Source organism: Ornithorhynchus anatinus, chromosome 11 (genome assembly GCF_004115215.2).
Source record: "Ornithorhynchus anatinus isolate Pmale09 chromosome 11, mOrnAna1.pri.v4, whole genome shotgun sequence".
NCBI classification, from domain to species: Eukaryota; Metazoa; Chordata; class Mammalia; order Monotremata; family Ornithorhynchidae; genus Ornithorhynchus; species Ornithorhynchus anatinus.
In genome coordinates, this window is record NC_041738.1 from 8,636,419 (window position 1) to 8,645,668 (window position 9,250).

The 9,250-nt window shown below is 48.3% G+C and overlaps 1 protein-coding gene across 5 annotated transcripts in view; it reads left to right on the forward strand.

Moving 5' to 3' along the window:
- ZNF423 (zinc finger protein 423) overlaps positions 1-9,250 on the forward strand; it is a 351,343-nt gene that overhangs the window by 132,891 nt on the left and 209,202 nt on the right. The window contains exon 1 of one of the 5 annotated variants that reach the window (XM_039913501.1): positions 872-1,018. The exons of 3 other annotated variants lie outside the window; for them this stretch is intronic. The gene's annotated coding sequence lies outside the window, so the exon portion shown is untranslated. Of the gene's footprint in view, positions 1-871; positions 1,019-2,901; positions 2,976-9,250 lie in introns of those variants that run through there. One more of the 5 variants, XM_039913500.1, reaches the window with a different exon arrangement.

Here is a 9,250-nt window from a genome sequence, read left to right on the forward strand (position 1 = left end):
TAAAATTGGGATTATGACTGTGATCCCTATGTGGGACAGAGATTGTGTCCAACCTTCATTTATTCAACTGTATTTACTGAGCACTTAAAGCGTGCACAGCACTGTACTAAGTGCTTGGGGGAGTACAATATAATAAATCTGATTAGTACCTCAGTGCTTAGTACAGTGCCTGGCACACAGTAAGCACTTAACAAATACAATATGTATTACCATTATTAATGATTAAATTCAACTCCCTTCCCAGTGACTAGATCGTGGCCTGGATGACCAGCTGTAGGTAGATGTCACCTCTGCTGTCCCTGAGAGTGGGTCCCCTCTGCAGGCAGGGGCCCCGGGCTGTTGGGTGGGAGCAGAAAGACCCCTGGCCTTGAGCCATGGTCTCTCTCTTCCCTCCCGCTCTGTGGAGGAAAAAGCCACCCAAGAATTTTCTGAAAGCCTGTTGCTCTCGCCAGCTTGGAATTTCTCGAGTGAGGGAAGCCTGACCAACATTTTAAGCAAATAGAGTTGCTCTGTCAAAATAGATGATCCTTTTTTTTCATCTCTTAAAGAGGGAGTGCTTAATTTTTTTCCCGAGGATGATAAAACAGCAGTGGCAGCAGAGGCAGCCTGGCTCAGCCAAAAACCAGTCTGACCTGCCCCCCACCTAATGTCGTCTCAGTCTGTCTTTCATTTCCTCTGGTTGACTGAAAGCCAGAGTATTCAGACGGGAGAAATGTCCAAGGGAGGCGTGGGTGGGGTGGAGTTGGGATCCAGGGCTGCCTGAAAAGTCCTTGGTGGTGGCTGGAAATCGCTCCACTCCCGACACAGCCAGTCAGAAAGCTTTCTCCCGTCTGCCCGGATTTCCCTCAACACTCCCCTTACCATCCTCCCCCTGACTTCTTCTGACTGTTCGGAGACGATTCTCCCTTCTCCCTACCTGCTTTATGGGCACTAAAGACCGCAACAAGCATGGTCTGCCTCAGGAAAAGCGCCATCCACCAGAACAGCGAAGAGTTCTCCTTTTTCAACTTCAAATAGTGTAACGCGACAATTTTTTCCATTGTTTTCTGTCGGGGGGAGGGAGGAGGGTTCTGGGGGATCGCAAGCTTGCAAAAGCACGGCTTGCTGGGGGTGGTGGGTTTGCCAGGAAAGAGGGAGTCGGAATCGGAATCGAGCCCAGCGGCATCGTGCCATTTTTCCCCCCAGTCTGCCTCTCCTTTAGTCTGTTTCCTCTTCAGTCAGCAAACCATTTAGTTTCCTTTTTCTTGTTTTGATTTCAGTCCCTGGAAAAGAGTGGGAGAGCGGGGGAGAGTGGGAAAGGCTTGTGCCCATACTCTCCCAGCTCCACTGGGCCAAGGAGGGTTTCAGAAATTGTGGTAAGAGCAGAAACCTTGTGGGGAAGGGGATTGGAGGCTTCGCACCTACTTCAGGCAGGTAGAACTTGAACTGCTTGACTGGGAGACTGTGTGGGAATACTGAGATTGTTTTATGCTGTTGGAAAGGGGTTTTTGCTTGGTGAAATTGGGCAGGTGGGACTATCCCCCCTTCTCTCTCTCTCTCTCTCTCTCTCTCTCTCTCTTTCTGTGTCTCTTTCTCTTTTCACTGTTTGGGATGTGCCAGCAGTTGGTGATTATGTCTTGTGCTGTAATTTCACAGATTATGAAAATAGAGTAGCGAATTTGTCAGACACACGGACTAGCTCCTGGCAGGTGTTGTTGTTAAATCGCCGCGTGCTCTTGCCAAAACTTTGCTATTTGCATAAGTGTGGAATTGAACAGGTTATCATTCCGATTAACGCCATTTACTGCTTAACTACTGGAGAAATTGGCAACCAAAGTTGTTCTGTGGCTGCTATCGCTTTCCACAGTGTCATTCCGTCTACTGCTCCTCTGGGGAGGATGGCAACGCTGGAGTCAGGGAAAAGCAGGAAGGTCAAGGATATATTTGTTAAGTCACTGTAGGCGTCACAGATTCCTTTCCATCCCTTTGTCCCGGGATTTCTGGAGCCACCAGATGGTAAGATGGGATCTTGGATTTTGGGCCCTGAAGCTATCTGTGTCTGGGTTGGCGAGGGCAGGGTGCCCTCAGATCAGATTCATCTTTCACTGACAGTCAGTCTTGAGAGCACAGTTACGTGGGACAGTGGGGGAAGAAGTCACTGACTCAAACATAAAGTTTCAAAGATTTTAGGAGGGAGGTGGAGAGAAAAACATTTTGTGGGGTGGAGAGGCTATATTCCATAGCGAAGCTGTGGGAAGCCCCTGAGGGAGGCAAGGAAAGATGGAGCTGCCACCGCATTTTTCGGAGAAGAGGGGGAGTCCCCTCTCTCCAGTAGGGGCTCCTCCCTTCAGGCAGCTCTGGATAGGACCTACTTTCCCCATTTCGGGCCCCATTTCCTTTTCAGAAGTTGAGTCTTTGTGAGCTGTGAGGAGTCCTGGACTTCTGTGTCCATCCAGCAGTTACTGAATCTCGAGTCCATTCTCCCCCCACCCCCAAACCTCGGCCCTTTGACAGGAGAGGTTTCCTCTAGGTTTTCTGGTGCCCCACCCCACCATCATCCCTCTTCTCTTCCCCCTTCCCCCTGCTCCCGCCCCACCCTGCAAGCACACCTGGCTTGATCTTCTTGGAACACTTAGCTAAATTGGAGAATGCCCGCTGTTCTTGGATGGGGGAGGATCAGACCACCTGAGTTTTGTCTGGGGTTCTTTCAAAAGCTGACCTCCTCCAGGAGCTATTTCCCCCAACTGATTTTCTCCTCCTCGGACACATCCTCCCTACTACCAGGTGATCAGTTAAGCTCTGGCAGCCACCTGGACAACACACACCTTGGATTTATGTACTCTACCATTTAAAAGTACTCATTTATTCACTTATCCATCTTTCCAGGCTCATTTTCCCGCTATTGGAAAGTTATTCTGAGTCTGTCTCCCCCATTGGATTACAAGAACCTGGAGGAGAGGACTTTTCCAGCAGCTCAGAACAATACTCCAGGCCCGGTAGGCACTCGATCGATACTTTTGATTGATTGATGGCCATAATTGATTCTGCACCAGGGCTGGTCGGAAGAATTAACTCCCCCAATGTCTACCTGGGGCCTTATCCCTCAAACATTCTTTCTGAACTGTAAGCTCATTGTGGGAGGGGAATGTATCTACCGACTCTGCTACAGTGTACTCTCCCAGCGCCGTATTCTCCAGTACAATACTCTGCACACAGTAAGTGCTCGATAAATACCACTGATGGATTGCTCCTAGAAGTTTGGGATGGATGTCTGTTATAATTGGACAGAGGGTCAACAGGCTGTCTTGATGTTCTGAAGGACAGAATTCCTGCCCTTAGAATAATAATAATGATGGCATTTGTTAAGCGTTTACTATGTGCAAAGATTGTTCCTCTAATGGGGAAAATTTAGGTGTACAGGCAGGTGGATAGAGAGCGCACAGGATATACACTTCTGAGTAAGAAACAAAGGAATACATTTGCGTAACCGTTTCCGAATTGTACATTCCAAGTGCTTAGTACAGTGCTCTGCACGAAGTAAGCACTCAGTAAATGCTATTGAATGAATGAATGAATAATTGATGGTTTTATGGATTCCTAGAGGGAATAAAGTGGACTGAATCAGATGAGGTTCATATGGGAAGGCTTCTTGGAAGATGTAACTTTTTGGTAATGTACTAGAGATTTGCACCTTGATTTATGTTGGGACTCCAGAAATTTCCATCTTCGTACAGAATGGGTCCTCCCATCTCACCTGCTTCAAATGTTTCTGAATGGAGCACTGTTTGGGAGCATTGTATAGGAGCAATAAATGGATGGATCAAACCATCTGGGAGGCATTGTATGAATTCTCTAGACTGTAAGCTCCTTGTGGAGGGGGGAGGGATGTGTCTACCTACTGTACTCTCCCAAGTGCCTAATACAGTGTTCCGTACACAGTAAATGCTCAATAAATATCCCTGATCCATTTAAATGAAAAATTTCAGATTACAAAGTTTGTTTCAGCTATTGGCTTCCTCCTGCCCTTCGCACCTTCCCCGGAATTGTAAAATGGATTGATATGTTTTTCCCCCCACCTTTCGTGCCCTTCCCATCCCCTGGGGTTAGTGCTAATGAGTAGTAAGACAGCGGAAAGGGTGGGGAAGCTGACGGAGAGCAGGAGAAGCCAGAGGCATCGGTCATATGAGACCTGGAGAAAACTGCTGGAAAATCAGGGAATGGCACATTCAGACTTGCTAATCAGTGCAACTGAAGAAGCTTTAGAATGTTGGGACCCGCAGAGCCAACTTCAGGGAAGGGGGCCGCCTTTGGCTCGTGGGCTAGCTGATCCCTGAGTCAACCCAGAGTTCTCCTTGATGGTGACTGTCAGGTTTTGGGAAGGTAGCTATGGGATCTGGTTGGTCAGTGGCCACACTAAAGAATTCCAAATGCCCTTTGTCTGACCTCTGCCTTCGCGGAAGCATCCGGACATTACATCACAGAAGTTAGGGTGTCTGAAGGACACACCTGGAAAGGTGAAAGGAATTTCTCCTGGAATCTGTAGAGCCGAGGACGTCGCCAGATGAACCCCCGACCCCTCCTCTTGCTCCTGAGCTGTTGTGCTGCCCTCCCCTTCTAAGGCAGAGTATTTTTTTAAATCGTATTTGTTAAAGGCTTACTTTGTGCTGGACTGAGCTCCTCTTCCCCCTCTACTCCCTCTGCCATCCCCCCTTTACCTCTCCACAGCTAAAGCCTCATTTTCCCCTTTTCCCTCTGCTCCTCCACCTCTCCCTTCCCATCCCCACAGCACTGTACTCGTCCGCTCAACTGTATATATTTTCGTTACCCTATTTATTTTGTTAATGAATTGTACATCGCCTCGATTCTATTTAGTTGCCATTGTTTTTACGAGATGTTCTTCCCCTTGACGCTGTTTAGTGCCATTGTTCTCGTCTGTCCGTCTCCCCCGATTAGACTGTAAGCCCGTCAAACGGCAGGGACTGTCTCTATCTGTTGCCGACTTGTTCATCCCAAGCGCTTAGTACAGTGCTCTGCACATAGTAAGCGCTCAATAAATACTATTGAATGAATGAATGAATGAACATTGTTCTAAGCACTGAGGTAGATACAAGCTAAGCAGGTAGGGCACAGCCCATGTTCCACATGGGGCTCACAGTCTTAATCCCCATTTTACAGATGAGATAACTGAGGCACAGAGAATTGACTTGCCCAGGGTCACACATCAGACAAGTAGTAGAGCCGGGACTAGAACCCAGATCCTTCTGACTCTATCCACTAAGAGAAACTGCCCTAGGGTTCTTGACCACAGGAGGCTGGGACTTTAAATATACCCCATCTAACATGATGGGGGACAGTTCAGCACTGGCCCTGAGTCCCAGCAAACAGCCCTTCCGAGAAAACTAGGATTGGCCAATTGACTGTAAGCTCAGTGTGGGCAGGGAACGTGTGCGTTATATTGTTATCGTACTCTCCCAAGCGCTTACTGCAGTGCTCTGCCCACAGTAAGAGTGTGATAAATATGATTGATTGACTGAATCGGTGAGTAGCTTGGTGAGGGAGAGAAAGAGAGAGAGACAGCCCCCACCTCCCACAGAATTAGGCAGCTGAATTTGGAATCTCATCCCCTGACCGGAACCAGACAGGCTCAGTTGATTTTAGAGCCGCTCCCCCTAGTAGAAGGAATGTGTCCTATTGCTCTTAATTGCAGGAGAAAGTTCATTATCTGAATTTTGGGGGTCTGGATGTTGACTCTCTGTGATCTGGAGCTCAGAAGAAGCTGAGAAAACTTAGGTTACTCCTCTACCTCTTTTAATGTCCATCCCCCCACTAGACTGTAAGCTCCTTGAAGGGAGGAATCATGTCTACTAACTCCTCTGTTCCCGCTCAAGCTCTCAGGATGGTTCTCTGCACAAAGGAGACGCTCAGTAAATACCATCGATCGATTGGCTGAACATCTTGTGGACTGTTCAAAAGGGCCAACTCCCGTTTTGTTTGGTGATCTGAATTTTGGATCGTTGGATGTTTCCACAGGGCAACCTGCCACTCTGTTGGAGCCCCTGAGATTCAGGTTGGGGAAGGCGGGGGGCTGTTCCTCGGGTCTCAAAGAGGAGAGACGTCACTCTCTCCTCGGTCTCGAAACACTCCTGACCTACATCTCCCCGCCATCTCCCGTAGAGCAAGGACCTGGCGGGCTCGCTATTATTAGGAAAGCTTTCAGTGCTGGTACAAGCCGCCCATCTGATCTTCCTTCCTTTCCCTCTTTTCCAGGTCGGGGAAGGATTGGGGGTGCGGGGGAGGGGGCAACCTTGGGATTTCATTTGATGGGTAGCCTGTGCCATCTGAAGGTTGCGCTACCATCTGTCACCCAAGCACCAAGCCAGGACCTCTCTGGTGACGGGTAGTTCGAAGGACGCTGGGCTTCATTGTTTCCCGCTTTTAGAGGCGCTCGTCGGCCCGTGTAAACCCGTGTAAGCTCTTGGAGTCACAGTGGAATCCGGCGACAAAGCGACGTAAGACATGTGAGTGGGCTGGCTCAGGGGCAGAGATGGCTGGTGGCGGAGGCTATCTGCTTGTGAAATACGAGGGCATGGTATTTACGGGCATTTGAATGGCAGATACATAACAACAGTTTTGGTTCTGAGTTACTTTGTTTGGAGAGGATTAATATTCCACTGGTGTCATCTGCCTGAGTCCATCAGGTCTCCACTAGCTCAGACGAAGACAGCTGGGAAGAGTGTCCCCATGACCTGGTTATTCAGGTAAAAGTACAACTCTGGCATGAGTTATGGTGGGCAATTTCTCTCTCAGTGGTGAGGAGACATGGCCTGTAGAAGCTGGATTGGCAGAGGAGAATTTGGATTGAGTTTGCCATAAATCCCATCCAGCTGACCTATTTTCTTGTCTTCCCTTTGCATTTTTTATGAATGAACGATGAACGATGCAGCAAGGTGGTTGGTTTTAATTTCTTTGTGACACCTGGACTCTGTGCGGGGTAAGCCCCTTCCTGTTTCTACCTGGAAATCCACATTGACAGACTTGGACTGGGAGCCCATGTGGGACAGGGATTGTGTCTGATCTGATCAGCTTGTATCTTCCCCAGTGCTTAACACAGAGCTTGACACAAAGTAAGCTCCCAGCAAATACCATAATTAAACTGAATTAGGGATTTATTATTACTAAGTGCCGACGAGTCGTTTCCGATTCATAGCGACTCTGTGGATATATTTTCTCCAGAACGTCCTGTCCTCTGCCATAATCCGCAACCTTTATAATGGTTCTTCCATTATCACTGTTATGGTCTCTATCCATCTAGCTGCTGGTCTGCCTCTTCCACGATTTGCCTGGAATATCCTGCATGGAGCATTCGTGTGTATGTAGTCTGGTTCAAGAATAATAGTTATTGTGATATCTGTTAAGCTTTTACTCTGTGCCAAGCACTGGGGTAGATACAGGATAAGAAGTTCAGACACAGACCCTGCCCTACACGAGGCTCACGGTGAAAGAGGCAGTGAGAACAGGTATTTCACCCCAACTTTACAGATGGGGAAGCTGAGGCCCAGAGAGGCCAAGTGACTTGCCTGAGGTCCCATAACAGGCAGTGGCAGAGCCGGGATTAGAATCCAGGACTCCTGACTCCTCATCATCCTGAGCTCTGAGGCCACACTGAGGTTGTGATAATGGAGACTCTTAGGTGTTTGATCTCATGAACTCTTAAAGTCTTCAAGTTTTGGGATGGATTATTACTGTAAACTCATTGTGGGCAGAGAATGTGAGAATGTTGTGCCAAATCTTTTGTACTGTACTCTCCCAAGCCTTTAGTACAGCGCTCTGTACTTAGTAAACACTCCATAAATACCACTGATTGAGTATTAGCATCCATTCCTTAAGGAGATTCGTGCAACCTGGCAGATATAATGCAATAACTGCTCCATAGGCCCAACCATGTCAATTAGAACTGGATTTTGGTGCTCAAGTCTAGGACAACGGCCATTCATTTATTGTGATGCTGCAATTTGTTTTTATGATTTTCATATGGGAATCTTTCCGGCTACTTCGCCCATGCTGCAGGCCCAATACGTATCTGTTCAAAATCTTGGATTTTTGGCTGGAAGGGACATTAGAGTGTCATTTTTATTCCATCCTGCAGCCTCCAGGTAGAAGCATCTCAGATTGATGGGTGTCTCCCTTGTGGTATATATTAAGCACTTACTATGTGCCAGGCTCTGTACTAAGTGCTGGGGTAGATACAAGTTTCTCAGGTTGGCAATAAGCCATGTCCCACATGGGGCTCACAGTCTTAATCCTCATTTTACAAATGAGGTAACTGAGGCACAGAGAAGTGAAGTGACTCCCCTAAGGTCACACAGTGGACAAGTGGTGGAGCCAGGAATAGAACCCAGGTCCTTCTGACTTCCAGACCCGTGCTCTATCTGATAGACCGTGCTGCTTCTCTTATTTGTAAAGATCCTCAGGGAAGGAGATTCCACATCTTCCTGAGGTCCCCCAACCCTAGTCAGTCAAAAGCTCAGTACCCGTAATGAGGCTGCAGTGGACTTGTTTGAATGAGATCTCCAGAAACTGACTCCCTGGTGTCAGTGGTTTGCTTTTTTGGGTGCTTGCAGTGTGGAAAGGGGGTGTGCAGGGGCCAGGGTGTGTCTGTGTGGGTTTTCAGACACACATATGAACTCCTCCTTGCCCCCTTGAGTGAAAGACTGTTGTCGTGGACGTTGTGTGTGTAATTTGGGGGGCCAAATTTGATCCTTAGATATTTGCTGGGAAAAGAAGAATGAGGAATGTTTGTCCCTAGGTCAGGGTCTCTGGACACGGGATGGGCTTGGCAATCTACCCAGCCAGTGGTGCTTGGCTTTCTGCGGCTGAAGACGGATCAGTCCCACTGGATATCCCTTTGACTTGTTTGAAGAAATGGCACTTGTGGTGGAAATTTCCTCCTCTTGGTGGAAATGGCATCCCCATTGGGCAGTCTTACTCCCTTCCACTAGGCTCCAGGTTCTCTGGGTTAAACCCAGCATGCCAGGGCACTTGAAGACATGTGGCGAATGCACCCGTGTAGTTGTTCTCGCGGGACCTTCCAAGGCCGGGGTCCCGACAGTGGCCACTGCAAGTAAGGAGCCATTTATAACCTGATCTTTGACCCCATGCCGTGTGTCGGGGTGTGAAGTTGAATAAATAAGCCGAGATTGCTGCTTGTTGCATAAAATGCTAGGCGCCAAGGACAGTTGCCGCTCAGACTCAGTTGCCTCTTCCCAAACTA